Source organism: Salvelinus fontinalis, unplaced genomic scaffold, assembly GCF_029448725.1.
Source record: "Salvelinus fontinalis isolate EN_2023a unplaced genomic scaffold, ASM2944872v1 scaffold_0099, whole genome shotgun sequence".
Classification (NCBI taxonomy): Eukaryota; Metazoa; Chordata; class Actinopteri; order Salmoniformes; family Salmonidae; genus Salvelinus; species Salvelinus fontinalis.
Genome location: NW_026600308.1, coordinates 195,126 through 219,844, shown reverse-complemented (window position 1 = coordinate 219,844; position 24,719 = coordinate 195,126). Strand labels below are relative to the sequence as shown.

Below are 24,719 nucleotides of genomic sequence, written 5' to 3'. Positions count from 1 at the left end.
TATCAGAGGAGCAGCGTAGCACACACAATTGATGCCCACAAACAAAGCTGTGGGAAGTTTCCTTGAAGCCAATGCAGAGGGTAAAGAAAAACAACAACTTAAAATGTACCTCATGGCCAGTACGGGTATCGACCCCACAACCTTGGCGTTATTAGCACCATGTTCTAACCAACGGAGCTAACCGGCAGCTTGTAAAGGAGCAACATTTTTAGGATGCACAGAGCCTCGGCCAGTGCTGGCGCTTAAACGAGCAAGTCCACCAACAGCATAGCCTGACAAGACTGGACCCTCTTGGTTGCTCCTTGTGGCAAATCATACAGGCTGGGGAATTAGCTCAAATGGTAGAGTGCTTGCTTAGCATGCGAGTGGTAGTGGGATCGATGCCAACATAATCCAAAAAACACAATTTTTTTGTGGATCCAAGAAAGCTCCAGTTCACACTTCATGCAGTTTTGTCTAACGACAACCTACTGTCATGTAACAATGACAAGCAACTTTCATGTAACACTGATGTCACAATGTCAGATGAAAACGAATGACATGACTTACTTTCAGAGGAGCAGCGTAGCACACACAATTGATGCCCACAAACAAAGGTGTGGGAAGTTTTCTTGAAGCCAATGCAGAAAGTAAAGAAAAACAACAACTTAAAATGTACCTCATGGCCAGTACGGGTATCGAACCCACGACCTGGGCGTTATTAGCACCACGCACTAACCAACTGAGCTAACCGGCCACTTGCAAAGGAGCAACATTTTTAGGATGCACAGAGCCTCGGCCAGTGCTGGCGCGTAAACGAGCAAGTCCACCAACAGCATAGCCTGACAAGACTGGACCATCTTGGTTGCTCCTTGTGGCAAATCATAAAGGCTGGGGAATTAGCTCAAATGGTAGAGTGCTTGCTTAGCACGCGAGAGGTAGTGGGATCGATGCCCACATTCTCCAAAAAAACTTTTTTTTTTGTGCATCCAAGAAAGCTCCAGTTCACACCTCATGCAGTTTTGTCTAACTACAACCTACTGTCATGTAACAATGACAAGCAACTTTCATGTAACACTGATGTCACAATGTCAGATGAAAACGAATGACATGACTTACTATCAGAGGAGCAGCGTAGCACACACAATTGATGCCCACAAATAAAGCTGTGGGAAGTTTCCTTGAAGCCAATGCAGAGGATAAAGAAAAACAACAACTTAAAATGTACCTCATTGCCAATACGGGTATCGAACTCACGACCTTGGCGTTATTAGCACCATGCTCTAACCAACGGAGCTAACCGGCCGCTTGTAAAGGAGCAACATTTTTAGGATGCACAGAGCCTCGGCCAGTGCTGGCGCGTAAACGAGCAAGTCCACCAACAGCATAGCCTGGCAAGACTGGACCCTCTTGGTTGCTCCTTGTGGCAAATCATACAGGCTGGGGAATTAGCTCAAATGGTAGAGTGCTTGCTTAGCACGCGAGAGGTAGTTGGATCGATGCCCACATTCTCCAAAAAACATTTTTTTTTTGTGCATCCAAGAAAGCTCCAGTTCACACTTCATGCAGTTTCGTCTATCTACAACCTACTGTCATGTAACAATGACAAGCAACTTTCATGTAACACTGATGTCACAATGTCAGATGAAAACGAATGACATGACTTACTATCAGAGGAGCAGCGTAGCACACACAATTGATGCCCACAAACAAAGCTGTGGGAAGTTTCCTTGAAGCCAATGCAGAGGGTAAAGAAAAACAACAACTTAAAATGTACCTCATGTCCAGTACGGGTATCGAACCCACGTCCTAGGCGTTATTAGCACCATGCTCTAACCAACGGAGCTAACCGGCCGCTTGTAATGGAGCAACATTTTTAGGATGCACAGAGCCTCGGCCAGTGCTGGCGCGTAAACGAGCAAGTCCACCAACAGCATAGCCTGGCAAGACTGGACCCTCTTGGTTGCTCCTTGTGGCAAATCATACAGGCTGGGGAATTAGCTCAAATGGTAGAGTGCTTACTTAGCATGCGAGAGGTAGTGGGATCGATGCCCACATTCTCCAAAAAAACACAATTTTTTTGTGGATCCAAGAAAGCTCCAGTTCACACTTCATGCAGTTTTGTCTAACGACAACCTACTGTCATGTAACAATGACAAGCAACTTTCATGTAACACTGATGTCACAATGTCAGATGAAAACGAATGACATGACTTACTTTCAGAGGAGCAGCGTAGCACACACAATTGATGCCCACAAACTAAGGTGTGGGAAGTTTTCTTGAAGCCAATGCAGAGGATAAAGAAAAACAACAACTGAAAATGTACATAATGGCCAGTACGGGTATCGAACCCACGACCTTGGCGTTATTAGCACCACGCTCTAACCAACTGAGCTAACCGGCCACTTGCAAAGTAGCAACATTTTTAGGATGCACAGAGCCTCGGCCAGTGCTGGCGCGTAAACGAGCAAGTCCACCAACAGCATAGCCTGACAAGACTGGACCATCTTGGTTGCTACTTGTGGCAAATCATAAAGGCTGGGGAATTAGCTCAAATGGTAGAGTGCTTGCGTAGCATGCGAGAGGTAGTGGGATCGATGCCCACATTCTCCAAAAAACATTTTTTTTTTGTGCATCCAAGAAAGCTCCAGTTCACACTTCATGCAGTTTTGTCTAACTACAACCTACTGTCATGTAACAATGACAAGCAACTTTCATGTAACACTGATGTCACAATGTCAGATGAAAACGAATGACATGACTTACTATCAGAGGAGCAGCGTAGCACACACAATTGATGCCCACAAACAAAGCTGTGGGAAGTTTCCTTGAAGCCAATGCAGAGGGTAAAGAAAAACAACAACTTAAAATGTACCTCATGGCCATTACGGGTATCGAACCCACAACCTTGGCGTTATTAGCACCATGCTCTAACCAACGGAGCTAACCAGCCGAATGTAAAGGAGCAACATTTTTAGGATGCACAGAGCCTCGGCCAGTGCTGGCGCGTAAACGAGCAAGTCCACCAACAGCATAGCCTGACAAGACTGGACCCTCTTGGTTGCTCCTTGTGGCAAATCATACAGGCTGGGGAATTAGCTCAAATGGTAGAGTGCTTGCTTAGCATGCGAGTGGTAGTGGGATCGATGCCCACATTCTCCAAAAAACACAATTTTTTTGTGGATCCAAGAAAGCTCCAGTTCACACTTCATGCAGTTTTGTCTAACGACAACCTACTGTCATGTAACAATGACAAGCAACTTTCATGTAACACTGATGTCACAATGTCAGATGAAAACGAATGACATGACTTACTATCAGAGGAGCAGCGTAGCACACACAATTGATGCCCACAAACAAAGCTGTGGGAAGTTTCCTTGAAGCCAATGCAGAGGGTAAAGAAAAACAACAACTTAAAATGTATCTCATGGCCAGTACGGGTATCGACCCCACGACCTTGGCGTTATTAGCACCATGCTCTAACCAACGGAGCTAACCGGCAGCTTGTAAAGGAGCAACATTTTTAGGATGCACAGAGCCTCGGCCAGTGCTGGCGCGTAAACGAGCAAGTCCACCAACAGCATAGCCTGACAAGACTGGACCCTCTTGGTTGCTCCTTGTGGCAAATCATACAGGCTGGGGAATTAGCTCAAATGGTAGAGTGCTTGCTTAGCATGCGAGTGGTAGCGGGATCGATGCCCACATTCTCCAAAAAATAACACAATTTTTTTGTGGATCCAAGAAAGCTCCAGTTCACACTTCATGCAGTTTTGTCTAACGACAACCTACTGTCATGTAACAATGACAAGCAACTTTCATGTAACACTGATGTCACAATGTCAGATGAAAACGAATGACATGACTTACTATCAGAGGAGCAGCGTAGCACACACAATTGATGCCCACAAACAAAGCTGTGGGAAGTTTCCTTGAAGCCAATGCAGAGGGTAAAGAAAAACAACAACTTAAAATGTACCTCATGGCCAGTACGGGTATCGACCCCACAACCTTGGCGTTATTAGCACCATGTTCTAACCAACGGAGCTAACCGGCAGCTTGTAAAGGAGCAACATTTTTAGGATGCACAGAGCCTCGGCCAGTGCTGGCGCTTAAACGAGCAAGTCCACCAACAGCATAGCCTGACAAGACTGGACCCTCTTGGTTGCTCCTTGTGGCAAATCATACAGGCTGGGGAATTAGCTCAAATGGTAGAGTGCTTGCTTAGCATGCGAGTGGTAGTGGGATCGATGCCAACATAATCCAAAAAACACAATTTTTTTGTGGATCCAAGAAAGCTCCAGTTCACACTTCATGCAGTTTTGTCTAACGACAACCTACTGTCATGTAACAATGACAAGCAACTTTCATGTAACACTGATGTCACAATGTCAGATGAAAACGAATGACATGACTTACTTTCAGAGGAGCAGCGTAGCACACACAATTGATGCCCACAAACAAAGGTGTGGGAAGTTTTCTTGAAGCCAATGCAGAAAGTAAAGAAAAACAACAACTTAAAATGTACCTCATGGCCAGTACGGGTATCGAACCCACGACCTGGGCGTTATTAGCACCACGCACTAACCAACTGAGCTAACCGGCCACTTGCAAAGGAGCAACATTTTTAGGATGCACAGAGCCTCGGCCAGTGCTGGCGCGTAAACGAGCAAGTCCACCAACAGCATAGCCTGACAAGACTGGACCATCTTGGTTGCTCCTTGTGGCAAATCATAAAGGCTGGGGAATTAGCTCAAATGGTAGAGTGCTTGCTTAGCACGCGAGAGGTAGTGGGATCGATGCCCACATTCTCCAAAAAAACTTTTTTTTTTGTGCATCCAAGAAAGCTCCAGTTCACACCTCATGCAGTTTTGTCTAACTACAACCTACTGTCATGTAACAATGACAAGCAACTTTCATGTAACACTGATGTCACAATGTCAGATGAAAACGAATGACATGACTTACTATCAGAGGAGCAGCGTAGCACACACAATTGATGCCCACAAATAAAGCTGTGGGAAGTTTCCTTGAAGCCAATGCAGAGGATAAAGAAAAACAACAACTTAAAATGTACCTCATTGCCAATACGGGTATCGAACTCACGACCTTGGCGTTATTAGCACCATGCTCTAACCAACGGAGCTAACCGGCCGCTTGTAAAGGAGCAACATTTTTAGGATGCACAGAGCCTCGGCCAGTGCTGGCGCGTAAACGAGCAAGTCCACCAACAGCATAGCCTGGCAAGACTGGACCCTCTTGGTTGCTCCTTGTGGCAAATCATACAGGCTGGGGAATTAGCTCAAATGGTAGAGTGCTTACTTAGCATGCGAGAGGTAGTTGGATCGATGCCCACATTCTCCAAAAAACACAATTTTTTTGTGGATCCAAGAAAGCTCCAGTTCACACTTCATGCAGTTTTGTCTAACGACAACCTACTGTCATGTAACAATGACAAGCAACTTTCATGTAACACTGATGTCACAATGTCAGATGAAAACGAATGACATGACTTACTTTCAGAGGAGCAGCGTAGCACACACAATTGATGCCCACAAACAAAGGTGTGGGAAGTTTTCTTGAAGCCAATGCAGAGGGTAAAGAAAACCAACAACTTAGAATGTTCCTCATGGCCAGTACGGGGAACGAACCCACGACCTTGGCGTTATTAGCATCACGCTCTAACCAACTGAGCTAACCAGCCACTTGCTAAATTGCAAATTTTTAGGATGCACAGAGCCTCGGCCAGTGCTGGCGCGTAAACGAGCAAGTCCACCAACAGCATAGCCTGACAAGACTGGACCATCTTGGTTGCTCCTTGTGGCAAATCATAAAGGCTGGGGAATTAGCTCAAATTGTAGAGTGCTTGCGTAGCATGCGAGAGGTAGTGGGATCGATGCCCACATTCTCCAAAAAACGTTTTTTTTTTGTGCATCCAAGAAAGCTCCAGTTCACACTTCATGCAGTTTTGTCTAACTACAACCTACTGTCATGTAACAATGACAAGCAACTTTCATGTAACACTGATGTCACAATGTCAGATGAAAACGAATGACATGACTTACTATCAGAGGAGCAGCGTAGCACACACAATTGATGCCCACAAACAAAGCTGTGGCAAGTTTCCTTGAAGCCAATGCAGAGGGTAAAGAAAAACAAGAACTTAAAATGTACCTCATGGCCAGTACGGGTATCGAACCCACAACCTTGGCGTTATTAGCACCATGCTCTAACCAACGGAGCTAACCGGCCGCTTGTAAAGGAGCAACATTTTTAGGATGCACAGAGCCTCGGCCAGTGCTGGCGCGTAAACGAGCAAGTCCACCAACAGCATAGCCTGACTAGACTGGACCCTCTTGGTTGCTCCTTGTGGCAAATCATACAGGCTGGGGAATTAGCTCAAATGGTAGAGTGCTTGCTTAGCATGCGAGTGGTAGTGGGATCGATCCCCACATTCTCCAAAAAACACAATTTTTTTGTGGATCCAAGAAAGCTCCAGTTCACACTTCATGCAGTTTTGTCTAACGACAAACTACTGTCATGTAACAATGACAAGCAACTTTCATGTAACACTGATATCACAATGTCAGATGAAAACGATTGACATGACTTACTTTCAGAGGAGCAGCGTAGCACACAGAATTGAAGCCCACAAACAAAGGTGTGGGAAGTTTTCTTGAAGCCAATGCAGAGGGTAAAGATAAACAACAACTTAAAATGTACGTCATGGCCAGTACGGGGATCGAACCCACGACCTTGGCTTTATTAGCACCATGCTCTAACCAACGGAGCTAACCGGCCGCTTGCAAAGGATCAACATTTTTAGGATGCACAGAGCCTCGGCCAGTGCTGGCGCGTAAACGAGCAAGTCCACCAACAGCATAGCCTGACAAGACTGGACCATCTTGGTTGCTCTTTGTGGCAAATCATAAAGGCTGGGGAATTAGCTCAAATGGTAGAGTGCTTGCTTAGCATGCGAGAGGTAGTGGGATTGATTCCCACATTCTCCAAAAAACATTTTTTTTTTGTGCATCCAAGAAAGCTCCAGTTCACACTTCATGCAGTTTTGTCTAACTACAACCTACTGTCATGTAACAATGACAAGCAACTTTCATGTAACACTGATGTCACAATGTCAGATGAAAACGAATGACATGACTTACTATCAGAGGAGCGGCGTAGCACACACAATTGATGCCCACAAACAAAGCTGTGGGAAGTTTTCTTGAAGCCAATGCAGAGGGTAAAGAAAAACAACAACGTAAAATGTACCTCATGGCCAGTACGGGTATCGAACCCACGACCTTGGCGTTATTAGCACCATGCTCTAACCAACGGAGCTGACCGGCCGCTTGTAAAGGAGGAACATTTTTAGGATGCACAGAGCCTCGGCCAGTGCTGGCGCGTAAACGAGCAAGTCCACCAACAGCATAGCCTGACAAGACTGGACCCTCTTGGTTGCTCCTTGTGGCAAATCATACAGGCTCGGGAATTAGCTCAAATGGTAGAGTGCTTGCTTAGCATGCGAGTGGTAGTGGGATCGATGCCCACATTCTCCAAAAAACACAATTTTTTTGTGGATCCAAGAAAGCTCCAGTTCACACTTCATGCAGTTTTGTCTAACGACAACCTACTGTCATGTAACAATGACAAGCAACTTTCATGTAACACTGATGTCACAATGTCAGATGAAAACGAATGACATGACTTACTTTCAGAGGAGCAGCGTAGCACACACAATTGATGCCCACAAACAAAGGTGTGGGAAGTTTTCTTGAAGCCAATGCAGAGGGTAAAGAAAAACAACAACTTAAAATGTTCCTCATGGCCAGTACGGGGAACGAACCCACGACCTTGACGTTATTAGCATCAAGCTCTAACCAACTGAGCTAACCAGCCACTTGCTAAATTGCAAATTTTTAGGATGCACAGAGCCTCGGCCAGTGCTGGCGCGTAAACGAGCAAGTCCACCAACAGCATAGCCTGACAAGACTGGACCATCTTGGTTGCTCCTTGTGGCAAATCATAAAGGCTGGGGAATTAGCTCAAATGGTAGAGTGCTTGCGTATCATGCGAGAGGTAGTGGGATCGATGCCCACATTCTCCAAAAAACATTTTTTTTTTGTGCATCCAAGAAAGCTCCAGTTCACACTTCATGCAGTTTTGTCTAACTACAACCTACTGTCATGTAACAATGACAAGCAACTTTCATGTAACACTGATGTCACAATGTCAGATGAAAACGAATGACATGACTTACTATCAGAGGAGCAGCGTAGCACACACAATTGATGCCCACAAACAAAGCTGTGGGAAGTTTCCTTGAAGCCAATGCAGAGGGTAAAGAAAAACAACAACTAAAAATGTACCTCATGGCCAGTACGGGTATCGAACCCACAACCTTGGAGTTATTAGCACCATGCTCTAACCAACGGAGCTAACCGGCCGCTTGTAAAGGAGCAACATTTTTAGGATGCACAGAGCCTCGGCCGGTGCTGGCGCGTAAACGAGCAAGTCCACCAACAGCATAGCCTGACTAGACTGGACCCTCTTGGTTGCTCCTTGTGGCAAATCATACAGGCTGGGGAATTAGCTCAAATGGTAGAGTGCTTGCTTAGCATGCGAGTGGTAGTGGGATCGATCCCCACATTCTCCAAAAAACACAATTTTTTTGTGGATCCAAGAAAGCTCCAGTTCACACTTCATGCAGTTTTGTCTAACGACAACCTACTGTCATGTAACAATGACAAGCAACTTTCATGTAACACTGATATCACAATGTCAGATGAAAACGAATGACATGACTTACTTTCAGAGGAGCAGCGTAGCACACAGAATTGAAGCCCACAAACAAAGGTGTGGGAAGTTTTCTTGAAGCCAATGCAGAGGGTAAAGATAAACAACAACTTAAAATGTACCTCATGGCCAGTACGGGGATCGAACCCACGACCTTGGCGTTATTAGCACCACACTCTAACCAACTGAGCTAACCGGCCGCTTGCAAAGGAGCAACATTTTTAGGATGCACAGAGCCTCGGCCAGTGCTGGCGCGTAAACGAGCAAGTCCACCAACAGCATAGCCTGACAAGACTGGACCATCTTGGTTGCTCTTTGTGGCAAATCATAAAGGCTGGGGAATTAGCTCAAATGGTAGAGTGCTTGCTTAGCATGCGAGAGGTAGTGGGATTGATTCCCACATTCTCCAAAAAACATTTTTTTTTTGTGCATCCAAGAAAGCTCCAGTTCACACTTCATGCAGTTTTGTCTAACTACAACCTACTGTCATGTAACAATGACAAGCAACTTTCATGTAACACTGATGTCACAATGTCAGATGAAAACGAATGACATGACTTACTATCAGAGGAGCGGCGTAGCACACACAATTGATGCCCACAAACAAAGCTGTGGGAAGTTTCCTTGAAGCCAATGCAGAGGGTAAAGAAAAACAACAACGTAAAATGTACCTCATGGCCAGTACGGGTATCGTACCCACGACCTTGGCGTTATTAGCACCATGCTCTAACCAACGGAGCTGACCGGCCGCTTGTAAAGGAGCAACATTTTTAGGATGCACAGAGCCTCGGCCAGTGCTGGCGCGTAAACGAGCAAGTCCACCAACAGCATAGCCTGACAAGACTGGACCCTCTTGGTTGCTCCTTGTGGCAAATCATACAGGCTCGGGAATTAGCTCAAATGGTAGAGTGCTTGCTTAGCATGCGAGTGGTAGTGGGATCGATGCCCACATTCTCCAAAAAACACAATTTTTTTGTGGATCCAAGAAAGCTCCAGTTCACACTTCATGCAGTTTTGTCTAACGACAACCTACTGTCATGTAACAATGACAACCAACTTTCATGTAACACTGATGTCACAATGTCAGATGAAAACGAATGACATGACTTACTTTCAGAGGAGCAGCGTAGCACACACAATTGATGCCCACAAACAAAGGTGTGGGAAGTTTTCTTGAAGCCAATGCAGAGGGTAAAGAAAAACAACAACTTAAAATGTACCTCATGGCCAGTACGGGGATCTAACCCACGACCTTGGCGTTATTAGCAGCACGCTCTAACCAACTGAGCTAACCGGCCGCTTGCAAAGGAGCAACATTTTTAGGATGCACAGAGCCTCGGCCATTGCTGGCGCGTAAACGTGCAAGTCCACCAACAGCATAGCCTGACAAGACTGGACCATCTTGGTTGCTCCTTGTGGCAAATCATAAAGGCTGGGGAATTAGCTCAAATGGTAGAGTGCTTGCTTAGCATGCGAGAGGTAGAGGGATCGATGCCCACATTCTCCAAAAAACATTTTTTTTTGTGCATCCAAGAAAGCTCCAGTTCACACTTCATGCAGTTTTGTCTAACTACAACCTACTGTCATGTAACAATGACAAGCAACTTTCATGTAACACTGATGTCACAATGTCAGATGAAAACGAATGACATGACTTACTATCAGAGGAGCAGCGTAGCACACACAATTGATGCCCACAAACAAAGCTGTGGGAAGTTTCCTTGAAGCCAATGCAGAGGGTAAAGAAAAACAACAACTTAAAATGTACCTCATTGCTAGTACGGTTATCGACCCTATGACCTTGACGTTATTAGCACCATGCCCTAACCAACGGAGCTAACCGGCAGCTTGTGAAGAGCAACATTTTTAGGATGCACAGAGCCTCGGCCAGTGCTGGCGCGTAAACGAGCAAGTCCACCAACAGCATAGCCTGACAAGACTGGACCCTCTTGGTTGCTCCTTGTGGCAAATCATACAGGCTGGGGAATTAGCTCAAATGGTAGAGTGCTTGCTTAGCATGCGAGTGGTAGTGGGATCGATGCCCACATTCTCCAAAAAACACAATTTTTTTGTGGATCCAAGAAAGCTCCAGTTCACACTTCATGCAGTTTTGTCTAACGACAACCTACTGTCATGTAACAATGACAAGCAACTTTCATGTAACACTGATGTCACAATGTCAGATGAAAACGAATGACATGACTTACTTTCAGAGGAGCAGCGTAGCACACACAATTGATGCCCACAAACAAAGGTGTGGGAAGTTTTCTTGAAGCCAATGCAGAGGGTAAAGAAAAACAACAACTTAAAATGTACCTCATGGCCAGTACGGGGATCTAACCCACGACCTTGGCGTTATTAGCAGCACGCTCTAACCAACTGAGCTAACCGGCCGCTTGCAAAGGAGCAACATTTTTAGGATGCACAGAGCCTCGGCCAGTGCTGGCGCGTAAACGAGCAAGTCCACCAACAGCATAGCCTGACAAGACTGGACCATCTTGGTTGCTCCTTGTGGCAAATCATAAAGGCTGGGGAATTAGCTCAAATGGTAGAGTGCTTGCTTAGCATGCGAGAGGTAGAGGGATCGATGCCCACATTCTCCAAAAAACATTTTTTTTTGTGCATCCAAGAAAGCTCCAGTTCACACTTCATGCAGTTTTGTCTAACTACAACCTACTGTCATGTAACAATGACAAGCAACTTTCATGTAACACTGATGTCACAATGTCAGATGAAAACGAATGACATGACTTACTATCAGAGGAGCAGCGTAGCACACACAATTGATGCCCACAAACAAAGCTGTGGGAAGTTTCCTTGAAGCCAATGCAGAGGGTAAAGAAAAACAACAACTTAAAATGTACCTCATGGCCAGTACGGGTATCGACCCTATGACCTTGGCGTTATTAGCACCATGCTCTAACCAACGGAGCTAACCGGCAGCTTGTGAAGGAGCAACATTTTTAGGATGCACAGAGCCTCGGCCAGTGCTGGCGCGTAAACGAGCAAGTCCACCAACAGCATAGCCTGACAAGACTGGACCCTCTTGGTTGCTCCTTGTGGCAAATCATACAGGCTTGGGAATTAGCTCAAATGGTAGAGTGCTTGCTTAGCATGCGAGTGGTAGTGGGATCGATGCCCACATTCTCCAAAAAACACAATTTTTTTGTGGATCCAAGAAAGCTCCAGTTCACACTTCATGCAGTTTTGTCTAACGACAACCTACTGTCATGTAACAATGACAACCAACTTTCATGTAACACTGATGTCACAATGTCAGATGAAAACGAATGACATGACTTACTTTCAGAGGAGCAGCGTAGCACACACAATTGATGCCCACAAACAAAGGTGTGGGAAGTTTTCTTGAAGCCAATGCAGAGGGTAAAGAAAAACAACAACTTAAAATGTACCTCATGGCCAGTACGGGGATCTAACCCACGACCTTGGCGTTATTAGCAGCACGCTCTAACCAACTGAGCTAACCGGCCGCTTGCAAAGGAGCAACATTTTTAGGATGCACAGAGCCTCGGCCAGTGCTGGCGCGTAAACGAGCAAGTCCACCAACAGCATAGCCTGACAAGACTGGACCATCTTGGTTGCTCCTTGTGGCAAATCATAAAGGCTGGGGAATTAGCTCAAATGGTAGAGTGCTTGCTTAGCATGCGAGAGGTAGAGGGATCGATGCCCACATTCTCCAAAAAACATTTTTTTTTGTGCATCCAAGAAAGCTCCAGTTCACACTTCATGCAGTTTTGTCTAACTACAACCTACTGTCATGTAACAATGACAAGCAACTTTCATGTAACACTGATGTCACAATGTCAGATGAAAACGAATGACATGACTTACTATCAGAGGAGCAGCGTAGCACACACAATTGATGCCCACAAACAAAGGTGTGGGAAGTTTCCTTGAAGCCAATGCAGAGGGTAAAGAAAAACAACAACTTAAAATGTACCTCATGGCCAGTACGGGTATCGACCCTATGACCTTGGCGTTATTAGCACCATGCTCTAACCAACGAGCTAACCGGCAGCTTGTGAAGGAGCAACATTTTTAGGATGCACAGAGCCTCGGCCAGTGCTGGCGCGTAAACGAGCAAGTCCACCAACAGCATAGCCTGACAAGACTGGACCCTCTTGGTTGCTCCTTGTGGCAAATCATAAAGGCTGGGGAATTAGCTCAAATGGTAGAGTGCTTGCTTAGCATGCGAGTGGTAGTGGGATCGATGCCCACATTCTCCAAAAAACACAATTTTTTTGTGGATCCAAGAAAGCTCCAGTTCACACTTCATGCAGTTTTGTCTAACGACAACCTACTGTCATGTAACAATGACAACCAACTTTCATGTAACACTGATGTCACAATGTCAGATGAAAACGAATGACATGACTTACTTTCAGAGGAGCAGCGTAGCACACACAATTGATGCCCACAAACAAAGGTGTGGGAAGTTTTCTTGAAGCCAATGCAGAGGGTAAAGAAAAACAACAACTTAAAATGTATCTCATGGCCAGTACGGGGATCGAACCCACGACCTTGGCGTTATTAGCACCACGCTCTAACCAACTGAGCTAACCGGCCGCTTGCAAAAGAGTAACATTTTTAGGATGCACAGAGCCTCGGCCAGTGCTGGCGCTTAAATGAGCAAGTCCACCAACAGCATAGCCTGACAAGACTGGACCCTCTTGGTTGCTCCTTGTGGCAAATCATACAGGCTCGGGAATTAGCTCAAATGGTAGAGTGCTTGCTTAGCATGCGAGAGGTAGTGGGAGCGATGCCCACATTCTCCAAAAAAACACAATTTTTTTGTGGATCCAAGAAAGCTCCAGTTCACACTTCATGCAGTTTTGTCTAACGACAACCTACTGTCATGTAACAATGACAAGCAACTTTCATGTAACACTGATGTCACAATGTCAGATGAAAACGAATGACATGACTTACTTTCAGAGGAGCAGCGTAGCACACACAATTGATGCCCACAAACAAAGGTGTGGGAAGTTTTCTTGAAGCCAATGCAGAGGGTAAAGAAAAACAACAACTTAAAATGTATCTCATGGCCAGTACGGGGATCGAACCCACGACCTTGGCTTTATTAGCACCACGCTATAACCAACTGAGCTAACCGACCGCTTGCAAAGGAGCAACATTTTTAGGATGCACAGAGCCTCGGCCAGTGCTAGCGCTTAAACGAGCAAGTCCACCAACAGCATAGCCTGACAAGACTGGACCATCTTGGTTGCTCCTTGTGGCAAATCATACAGGCTGGGGAATTAGCTCAAATGGTAGAGTGCTTGCTTAGCATGTGAGAGGTAGTGGGAGCGATGCCCACATTCTCCAGAATACATTTTTTTTTTGTGCATCCAAGAAAGCTCCAGTTCACTCTTCATGCAGTTTTGTCTAACGACAACCTACTGCCATGTAACAATGACAAGCAACTTTCATGTAACACTGATGTCACAATGTCAGATGAAAACGAATGACATGACTTAATTTCAGAGGAGCAGCGTAGCACACACAATTGATGCCCACAAACAAAGGTGTGGGAAGTTTTCTTGAAGCCAATGCAGAGGGTAAAGAAAAACAACAACTTAAAATGTACCTCATGGCCAGTACGGGGATCTAACCCACGACCTTGGCGTTATTAGCAGCACGCTCTAACCAACTGAGCTAACCGGCCGCTTGCAAAGGAGCAACATTTTTAGGATGCACAGAGCCTCGGCCAGTGCTGGCGCGTAAACGAGCAAGTCCACCAACAGCATAGCCTGACAAGACTGGACCATCTTGGTTGCTCCTTGTGGCAAATCATAAACGCTGGGGAATTAGCTCAAATGGTAGAGTGCTTGCTTAGCATGCGAGAGGTAGAGGGATCGATGCCCACATTCTCCAAAAAACATTTTTTTTTGTGCATCCAAGAAAGCTCCAGTTCACACTTCATGCAGTTTTGTCTAACTACAACCTACTGTCATGTAACAATGACAAGCAACTTTCATGTAACACTGATGTCACAATGTCAGATGAAAACGAATGACATGACTTACTATCAGAGGAGCAGCGTAGCACACACAATTGATGCCCACAAACAAAGCTGTGGGAAGTTTCCTTGAAGCCAATGCAGAGGGTAAAGAAAAACAACAACCTAAAATGTACCTCATGGCCAGTACGGGTATCGACCCTATGACCTTGGCGTTATTAGCACCATGCTCTAACCAACGGAGCTAACCGGCAGCTTGTGAAGGAGCAACATTTTTAGGATGCACAGAGCCTCGGCCAGTGCTGGCGCGTAAAGGAGCAAGTCCACCAACAGCATAGCCTGACAAGACTGGACCCTCTTGGTTGCTCCTTGTGGCAAATCACACAGGCTGGGGAATTAGCTCAAATGGTAGAGTGCTTGCTTAGCATGCGAGTGGTAGTGGGATCGATGCCCACATTCTCCAAAAAACACAATTTTTTTGTGGATCCAAGAAAGCTCCAGTTCACACTTCATGCAGTTTTGTCTAACGACAACCTACTGTCATGTAACAATGACAACCAACTTTCATGTAACACTGATGTCACAATGTCAGATGAAAACGAATGACATGACTTACTTTCAGAGGAGCAGCGTAGCACACACAATTGATGCCCACAAACAAAGGTGTGGGAAGTTTTCTTGAAGCCAATGCAGAGGGTAAAGAAAAACAACAACTTAAAACGTACCTCATGGCCAGTACGGGGATCTAACCCACGACCTTGGCGTTATTAGCAGCACGCTCTAACCAACTGAGCTAACCGGCCGCTTGCAAAGGAGCAACATTTTTAGGATGCACAGAGCCTCGGCCAGTGCTGGCGCGTAAACGAGCAAGTCCACCAACAGCATAGCCTGACAAGACTGGACCATCTTGGTTGCTCCTTGTGGCAAATCATAAAGGCTGGGGAATTAGCTCAAATGGTAGAGTGCTTGCTTAGCATGCGAGAGGTAGAGGGATCGATGCCCACATTCTCCAAAAAACATTTTTTTTTGTGCATCCAAGAAAGCTCCAGTTCACACTTCATGCAGTTTTGTCTAACTACAACCTACTGTCATGTAACAATGACAAGCAACTTTCATGTAACACTGATGTCACAATGTCAGATGAAAACGAATGACATGACTTACTATCAGAGGAGCAGCGTAGCACACACAATTGATGCCCACAAACAAAGCTGTGGGAAGTTTCCTTGAAGCCAATGCAGAGGGTAAAGAAAAACAACAACTTAAAATGTACCTCATGGCCAGTACGGGTATCGACCCTATGACCTTGGCGTTATTAGCACCATGCTCTAACCAACGGAGCTAACCGGCAGCTTGTGAAGGAGCAACATTTTTAGGATGCACAGAGCCTCGGCCAGTGCTGGCGCGTAAACGAGCAAGTCCACCAACAGCATAGCCTGACAAGACTGGACCCTCTTGGTTGCTCCTTGTGGCAAATCATACAGGCTCGGGAATTAGCTCAAATGGTAGAGTGCTTGCTTAGCATGCGAGAGGTAGTGGGAGCGATGCCCACATTCTCCAAAAAAACACAATTTTTTTGTGGATCCAAGAAAGCTCCAGTTCACACTTCATGCAGTTTTGTCTAACGACAACCTACTGTCATGTAACAATGACAAGCAACTTTCATGTAACACTGATGTCACAATGTCAGATGAAAACGAATGACATGACTTACTTTCAGAGGAGCAGCGTAGCACACACAATTGATGCCCACAAACAAAGGTGTGGGAAGTTTTCTTGAAGCCAATGCAGAGGGTAAAGAAAAACAACAACTTAAAATGTATCTCATGGCCAGTACGGGGATCGAACCCAAGACCTTGGCTTTTTTAGCACCACGCTCTAACCAACTGAGCTAACCGACCGCTTGCAAAGGAGCAACATTTTTAGGATGCACAGAGCCTCGGCCAGTGCTAGCGCTTAAACGAGCAAGTCCACCAACAGCATAGCCTGACAAGACTGGACCATCTTGGTTGCTCCTTGTGGCAAATCATACAGGCTGGGGAATTAGCTCAAATGGTAGAGTGCTTGCTTAGCATGTGAGAGGTAGTGGGAGCGATGCCCACATTCTCCAGAATAATTTTTTTTTTTGTGCATCCAAGAAAGCTCCAGTTCACACTTCATGCAGTTTTGTCTAACGACAACCTACTGCCATGTAACAATGACAAGCAACTTTCATGTAACACTGATGTCACAATGTCAGATGAAAACGAATGACATGACTTACTTTCAGAGGAGCAGCGTAGCACACACAATTGATGCCCACAAACAAAGGTGTGGGAAGTTTTCTTGAAGGCAATGCAGAGGGTAAAGAAAAACAACAACTTAAAATGTACCTCATGGCCAGTACGGGGATCTAACCCACGACCTTGGCGTTATTAGCAGCACGCTCTAACCAACTGAGCTAACCGGCCGCTTGCAAAGGAGCAACATTTTTAGGATGCACAGAGCCTCGGCCAGTGCTGGCGCGTAAACGAGCAAGTCCACCAACAGCATAGCCTGACAAGACTGGACCATCTTGGTTGCTCCTTGTGGCAAATCATAAAGGCTGGGGAATTAGCTCAAATGGTAGCGTGCTTGCTTAGCATGCGAGAGGTAGAGGGATCGATGCCCACATTCTCCAAAAAACATTTTTTTTTGTGCATCCAAGAAAGCTCCAGTTCACACTTCATGCAGTTTTGTCTAACTACAACCTACTGTCATGTAACAATGACAAGCAACTTTCATGTAACACTGATGTCACAATGTCAGATGAAAACGAATGACATGACTTACTATCAGAGGAGCAGCGTAGCACACACAATTGATGCCCACAAACAAAGCTGTGGGAAGTTTCCTTGAAGCCAATGCAGAGGGTAAAGAAAAACAACAACTTAAAATGTACCTCATGGCCAGTACGGGTATCAAAACCACGACCTTGGCGTTATTAGCACCATGCTCTAACTAACGGATCTAACCGGCCGCTTGTAAAGGAGCAACATTTTTAGGATGCACAGAGCCTCGGCCAGTGGTGGCGCGTAAACGAGCAAGTCCACCAACAGCATAGCCTGACAAGACTAGACCCTCTTGGTTGCTCCTTGTGGCAAATCATACAGGCTGGGGAATTAGCTCAAATGGTAGAGTGATTGCTTAGCATGCGAGTGGTAGTGGGATCGATGCCCACATTCTCCAAGAAACACAATTTTTTTGTGGATCCAAGAAAGCTCCAGTTCACACTTCATGCAGTTTTGTCTAACGACAACCTACTGTCATGTAACAATGACAAGCAACTTTCATGTAACACTGATGTCACAATGTCAGATGAAAACGAATGACATGACTTACTTTCAGAGGAGCAGCGTAGCACACACAATTGATGCCCACAAACAAAGGTGTGGGAAGTTTTCTTGAAGCCAATGCAGAGGGTAAAGAAAAGCAACAACTTAAAATGTACCTCATGGCCAGTACGGGGATCGAACCCACGACCTTGGCGTTATTAGCACCACGCTCTAACCAGCTGAGCTAACCGGCCATTTGCGAAGGAGCAACATTTTTAGGATGCACAGAGCCTCGGCCAGTGCTGGCGCGTAAACGAGCAAGTCCACCAACAGCACAGCCTGACAAGACAGGACCCTCTTGGTTGCTCCTTGTGGCAAATCATAAATGCTGGGGAATTAGCTCAACTGGTAGAGTGCTTGCTTAGCATGCGAGAGGTAGTGGGATCGATGCCCACATTCTCCAAAAAACATTTTTTTTTGTGCATCCAAGAAAGCTCCAGTTCACACTTCATGCAGTTTTGTCTAACTACAACCTACTGTCATGTAACAATGACAAGCAACTTTCATGTAACACTGATGTCACAATGTCAGATGAAAACGAATGACATGACTTACTATCAGAGGAGCAGCGTAGCACACACAATTGATGCCCACAAACAAAGCTGTGGGAAGTTTCCTTGAAGCCAATGCAGAGGGTAAAGAAAAACAACAACTTAAAATGTACCTCATGGCCAGTACGGGTATCGACCCTATGACCTTGGCGTTATTAGCACCATGCTCTAACCAACGGAGCTAACCGGCAGCTTGTGAAGGAGCAACATTTTTAGGATGCACAGAGCCTCGGCCAGTGCTGGCGCTTAAATGAGCAAGTCCACCAACAGCATAGCCTGACAAGACTGGACCCTCTTGGTTGCTCCTTGTGGCAAATCATACAGGCTCGGGAATTAGCTCAAATGGTAGAGTGCTTGCTTAGCATGCGAGAGGTAGTGGGAGCGATGCCCACATTCTCCAAAAAAACACAATTTTTTTGTGGATCCAAGAAAGCTCCAGTTCACACTTCATGCAGTTTTGTCTAACGACAACCTACTGTCATGTAACAATGACAAGCAACTTTCATGTAACACTGATGTCACAATGTCAGATGAAAACGAATGACATGACTTACTTTCAGAGGAGCAGCGTAGCACACACAATTGATGCCCACAAACAAAGGTGTGGGAAGTTTTCTTGAAGCCAATGCAGAGGGTAAAGAAAAACAACAACTTAAAATGTATCTCATGGCCAGTACGGGGATCGAACCCAAGACCTTGGCTTTTTTAGCACCACGCTCTAACCAACTGAGCTAACCGACCGCTTGCAAAGGAGCAACATTTTTAGGATGCACAGAGCCTCGGCCAGTGCTAGCGCTTAAACGAGCAAGTCCACCAACAGCATAGCCTGACAAGACTGGACCATCTTGGTTGCTCCTTGTGGCAAATCATACAGGCTGGGGAATTAGCTCAAATGGTAGAGTGCTTGCTTAGCATGTGAGAGGTAGTGGGAGCGATGCCCAAATTCTCCAGAATAATTTTTTTTTTTGTGCATCCAAGAAAGCTCCAGTTCACACTTCATGCAGTTTTGTCTAACGACAACCTACTGCCATGTAACAATGACAAGCAACTTTCATGTAACACTGATGTCACAATGTCAGATGAAAACGAATGACATGACTTACTTTCAGAGGAGCAGCGTAGCACACACAATTGATGCCCACAAACAAAGGTGTGGGAAGTTTTCTTGAAGCCAATGCAGAGGGTAAAGAAAAACAACAACTTAAAATGTACCTCATGGCCAGTACGGGGATCTAACCCACGACCTTGGCGTTATTAGCAGCACGCTCTAACCAACTGAGCTAACCGGCCGCTTGCAAAGGAGCAACATTTTTAGGATGCACAGAGCCTCGGCCAGTGCTGGCGCGTAAACGAGCAAGTCCACCAACAGCATAGCCTGACAAGACTGGACCATCTTGGTTGCTCCTTGTGGCAAATCATAAAGGCTGGGGAATTAGCTCAAAAGGTAGCGTGCTTGCTTAGCATGCGAGAGGTAGAGGGATCGATGCCCACATTCTCCAAAAAACATTTCTTTTTGTGCATCCAAGAAAGCTCCAGTTCACACTTCATGCAGTTTTGTCTAACTACAACCTACTGTCATGTAACAATGACAAGCAACTTTCATGTAACACTGATGTCACAATGTCAGATGAAAACGAATGACATGACTTACTATCAGAGGAGCAGCGTAGCACACACAATTGATGCCCACAAACAAAGCTGTGGGAAGTTTCCTTGAAGCCAATGCAGAGGGTAAAGAAAAACAACAACTTAAAATGTACCTCATGGCCAGTACGGGTATCAAAACCACGACCTTGGCGTTATTAGCACCATGCTCTAACTAACGGATCTAACCGGCCGCTTGTAAAGGATCAACATTTTTAGGATGCACAGAGCCTCGGCCAGTGGTGGCGCGTAAACGAGCAAGTCCACCAACAGCATAGCCTGACAAGACTAGACCCTCTTGGTTGCTCCTTGTGGCAAATCATACAGGCCGGTGGAATTAGCTCAAATGGTAGAGTGATTGCTTAGCATGCGAGTGGTAGTGGGATCGATGCCCACATTCTCCAAGAAACACAATTTTTTTGTGGATCCAAGAAAGCTCCAGTTCACACTTCATGCAGTTTTGTCTAACGACAACCTACTGTCATGTAACAATGACAAGCAACTTTCATGTAACACTGATGTCACAATGTCAGATGAAAACGAATGACATGACTTACTTTCAGAGGAGCAGCGTAGCACACACAATTGATGCCCACAAACAAAGGTGTGGGAAGTTTTCTTGAAGCCAATGCAGAGGGTAAAGAAAAGCAACAACTTAAAATGTACCTCATGGCCAGTACGGGGATCGAACCCACGACCTTGGGGTTATTAGCACCACGCTCTAACCAGCTGAGCTAACCGGCCATTTGCGAAGGAGCAACATTTTTAGGATGCACAGAGCCTCGGCCAGTGCAGGCGCGTAAACGAGCAAGTCCACCAACAGCATAGCCTGACAAGACTGGACCCTCTTGGTTGCTCCTTGTGGCAAATCATAAATGCTGGGGAATTAGCTCAACTGGTAGAGTGCTTGCTTAGCATGCGAGAGGTAGTGGGATCGATGCCCACATTCTCCAAAAAACATTTTTTTTTGTGCATCCAAGAAAGCTCCAGTTCACACTTCATGCAGTTTTGTCTAACTACAACCTACTGTCATGTAACAATGACAAGCAACTTTCATGTAACACTGATGTCACAATGTCAGATGAAAACGAATGACATGACTTACTATCAGAGGAGCAGCGTAGCACACACAATTGATGCCCACAAACAAAGCTGTGGGAAGTTTCCTTGAAGCCAATGCAGAGGGTAAAGAAAAACAACAACTTAAAATGTACCTCATGGCCAGTACGGGTATCGACCCTATGACCTTGGCGTTATTAGCACCATGCTCTAACCAACGGAGCTAACCGGCAGCTTGTGAAGGAGCAACATTTTTAGGATGCACAGAGCCTCGGCCAGTGCTGGCGCGTAAACGAGCAAGTCCACCAACAGCATAGCCTGACAAGACTGGACCCTCTTGGTTGCTCCTTGTGGCAAATCATACAGGCTGGGGAATTAGCTCAAATGGTAGAGTGCTTGCTTAGCATGCGAGTGGTAGTGGGATCGATGCCCACATTCTCCAAAAAAACACAATTTTTTTGTGGATCCAAGAAAGCTCCAGTTCACACTTCATGCAGTTTTGTCTAACGACAACCTACTGTCATGTAACAATGACAACCAACTTTCATGTAACACTGATGTCACAATGTCAGATGAAAACGAATGACATGACTTACTTTCAGAGGAGCAGCGTAGCACACACAATTGATGCCCACAAACAAAGGTGTGGGAAGTTTTCTTGAAGCCAATGCAGAGGGTAAAGAAAAACAACAACTTAAAATGTATCTCATGGCCAGTACGGGGATCGAACCCACGACCTTGGCGTTATTAGCACCACGCTCTAACCAACTGAGCTAACCGGCCGCTTGCAAAGGAATAACATTTTTAGGATGCACAGAGCCTCGGCCAGTGCTGGCGCTTAAATGAGCAAGTCCACCAACAGCATAGCCTGACAAGACTGGACCCTCTTGGTTGCTCCTTGTGGCAAATCATACAGGCTCGGGAATTAGCTCAAATGGTAGAGTGCTTGCTTAGCATGCGAGAGGTAGTGGGAGCGATGCCCACATTCTCCAAAAAAACACAATTTTTTTGTGGATCCAAGAAAGCTCCAGTTCACACTTCATGCAGTTTTGTCTAACGACAACCTACTGTCATGTAACAATGACAAGCAACTTTCATGTAACACTGATGTCACAATGTCAGATGAAAACGAATGACATGACTTACTTTCAGAGGAGCAGCGTAGCACACACAATTGATGCCCACAAACAAAGGTGTGGGAAGTTTTCTTGAAGCCAATGCAGAGGGTAAAGAAAAACAACAACTTAAAATGTATCTCATGGCCAGTACGGGGATCGAACCCAAGACCTTGGCTTTATTAGCACCACGCTCTAACCAACTGAGCTAACCGACCGCTTGCAAAGGAGCAACATTTTTAGGATGCACAGAGCCTCGGCCAGTGCTAGCGCTTAAACGAGCAAGTCCACCAACAGCATAGCCTGACAAGACTGGACCATCTTGGTTGCTCCTTGTGGCAAATCATACAGGCTGGGGAATTAGCTCAAATGGTAGAGTGCTTGCTTAGCATGTGAGAGGTAGTGGGAGCGATGCCCACATTCTCCAGAATATTTTTTTTTTTTGTGCATCCAAGAAAGCTCCAGTTCACACTTCATGCAGTTTTGTCTAACGACAACCTACTGCCATGTAACAATGACAAGCAACTTTCATGTAACACTGATGTCACAATGTCAGATGAAAACGAATGACATGACTTACTTTCAGAGGAGCAGCGTAGCACACACAATTGATGCCCACAAACAAAGGTGTGGGAAGTTTTCTTGAAGCCAATGCAGAGGGTAAAGAAAAACAACAACTTAAAATGTACCTCATGGCCAGTACGGGGATCTAACCCACGACCTTGGCGTTATTAGCAGCACGCTCTAACCAACTGAGCTAACCGGCCGCTTGCAAAGGAGCAACATTTTTAGGATGCACAGAGCCTCGGCCAGTGCTGGCGCGTAAACGAGCAAGTCCACCAACAGCATAGCCTGACAAGACTGGACCATCTTGGTTGCTCCTTGTGGCAAATCATAAAGGCTGGGGAATTAGCTCAAATGGTAGCGTGCTTGCTTAGCATGCGAGAGGTAGAGGGATCGATGCCCACATTCTCCAAAAAACATTTTTTTTTGTGCATCCAAGAAAGCTCCAGTTCACACTTCATGCAGTTTTGTCTAACTACAACCTACTGTCATGTAACAATGACAAGCAACTTTCATGTAACACTGATGTCACAATGTCAGATGAAAACGAATGACATGACTTACTATCAGAGGAGCAGCGTAGCACACACAATTGATGCCCACAAACAAAGCTGTGGGAAGTTTCCTTGAAGCCAATGCAGAGGGTAAAGAAAAACAACAACTTAAAATGTACCTCATGGCCAGTACGGGTATCAAAACCACGACCTTGGCGTTATTAGCACCATGCTCTAACTAACGGATCTAACCGGCCGCTTGTAAAGGATCAACATTTTTAGGATGCACAGAGCCTCGGCCAGTGGTGGCGCGTAAACGAGCAAGTCCACCAACAGCATAGCCTGACAAGACTAGACCCTCTTGGTTGCTCATTGTGGCAAATCATACAGGCTGGGGAATTAGCTCAAATGGTAGAGTGATTGCTTAGCATGCGAGTGGTAGTGGGATCGATACCCACATTCTCCAAGAAACACAATTTTTTTGTGGATCCAAGAAAGCTCCAGTTCACACTTCATGCAGTTTTGTCTAACGACAACCTACTGTCATGTAACAATGACAAGCAACTTTCATGTAACACTGATGTCACAATGTCAGATGAAAACGAATGACATGACTTACTTTCAGAGGAGCAGCGTAGCACACACAATTGATGCCCACAAACAAAGGTGTGGGAAGTTTTCTTGAAGCCAATGCAGAGGGTAAAGAAAAGCAACAACTTAAAATGTACCTCATGGCCAGTACGGGGATCGAACCCACGACCTTGGCGTTATTAGCACCACGCTCTAACCAGCTGAGCTAACCGGCCATTTGCAAAGGAGCAACATTTTTAGGATGCACAGAGCCTCGGCCAGTGCTGGCGCGTAAACGAGCAAGTCCACCAACAGCATAGCCTGACAAGACAGGACCCTCTTGGTTGCTCCTTGTGGCAAATCATAAATGCTGGGGAATTAGCTCAACTGGTAGAGTGCTTGCTTAGCATGCGAGAGGTAGTGGGATCGATGCCCACATTCTCCAAAAAAAATTTTTTTTTTGTGCATCCAAGAAAGCTCCAGTTCACACTTCATGCAGTTTTGTCTAACTACAACCTACTGTCATGTAACAATGACAAGCAACTTTCATGTAACACTGATGTCACAATGTCAGATGAAAACGAATGACATGACTTACTATCAGAGGAGCAGCGTA

The 24,719-nt window shown here is 45.6% G+C and overlaps 10 non-coding genes across 10 annotated transcripts; 2 read left to right on the top strand and 8 right to left on the bottom strand.

Moving 5' to 3' along the window:
* Positions 1 to 2,310: 2,310 nt before the first annotated feature.
* trnai-aau (transfer RNA isoleucine (anticodon AAU)) lies at positions 2,311 to 2,384 on the bottom strand. Its single transcript has one exon. It is a non-coding gene; the product is annotated as a tRNA-Ile (tRNA).
* Positions 2,385 to 6,365: 3,981 nt separating this feature from the next.
* trnaa-agc (transfer RNA alanine (anticodon AGC)) lies at positions 6,366 to 6,438 on the top strand. The gene has a single exon. It is a non-coding gene; the product is annotated as a tRNA-Ala (tRNA).
* Positions 6,439 to 8,560: 2,122 nt separating this feature from the next.
* On the top strand, positions 8,561 to 8,633 carry trnaa-agc (transfer RNA alanine (anticodon AGC)). The gene has a single exon. It is a non-coding gene; the product is annotated as a tRNA-Ala (tRNA).
* Positions 8,634 to 8,899: 266 nt separating this feature from the next.
* Positions 8,900 to 8,973, bottom strand: trnai-aau (transfer RNA isoleucine (anticodon AAU)). The gene has a single exon. It is a non-coding gene; the product is annotated as a tRNA-Ile (tRNA).
* Positions 8,974 to 13,286: 4,313 nt separating this feature from the next.
* On the bottom strand, positions 13,287 to 13,360 carry trnai-aau (transfer RNA isoleucine (anticodon AAU)). Its single transcript has one exon. It is a non-coding gene; the product is annotated as a tRNA-Ile (tRNA).
* A 3,220-nt stretch (positions 13,361 to 16,580) lies between these two features.
* On the bottom strand, positions 16,581 to 16,654 carry trnaf-aaa (transfer RNA phenylalanine (anticodon AAA)). The gene has a single exon. It is a non-coding gene; the product is annotated as a tRNA-Phe (tRNA).
* Positions 16,655 to 18,226: 1,572 nt separating this feature from the next.
* trnai-aau (transfer RNA isoleucine (anticodon AAU)) lies at positions 18,227 to 18,300 on the bottom strand. The gene has a single exon. It is a non-coding gene; the product is annotated as a tRNA-Ile (tRNA).
* A 1,024-nt stretch (positions 18,301 to 19,324) lies between these two features.
* On the bottom strand, positions 19,325 to 19,398 carry trnaf-aaa (transfer RNA phenylalanine (anticodon AAA)). The gene has a single exon. It is a non-coding gene; the product is annotated as a tRNA-Phe (tRNA).
* A 2,671-nt stretch (positions 19,399 to 22,069) lies between these two features.
* On the bottom strand, positions 22,070 to 22,143 carry trnai-aau (transfer RNA isoleucine (anticodon AAU)). The gene has a single exon. It is a non-coding gene; the product is annotated as a tRNA-Ile (tRNA).
* Positions 22,144 to 24,265: 2,122 nt separating this feature from the next.
* trnai-aau (transfer RNA isoleucine (anticodon AAU)) lies at positions 24,266 to 24,339 on the bottom strand. Its single transcript has one exon. It is a non-coding gene; the product is annotated as a tRNA-Ile (tRNA).
* Positions 24,340 to 24,719: the final 380 nt, after the last annotated feature.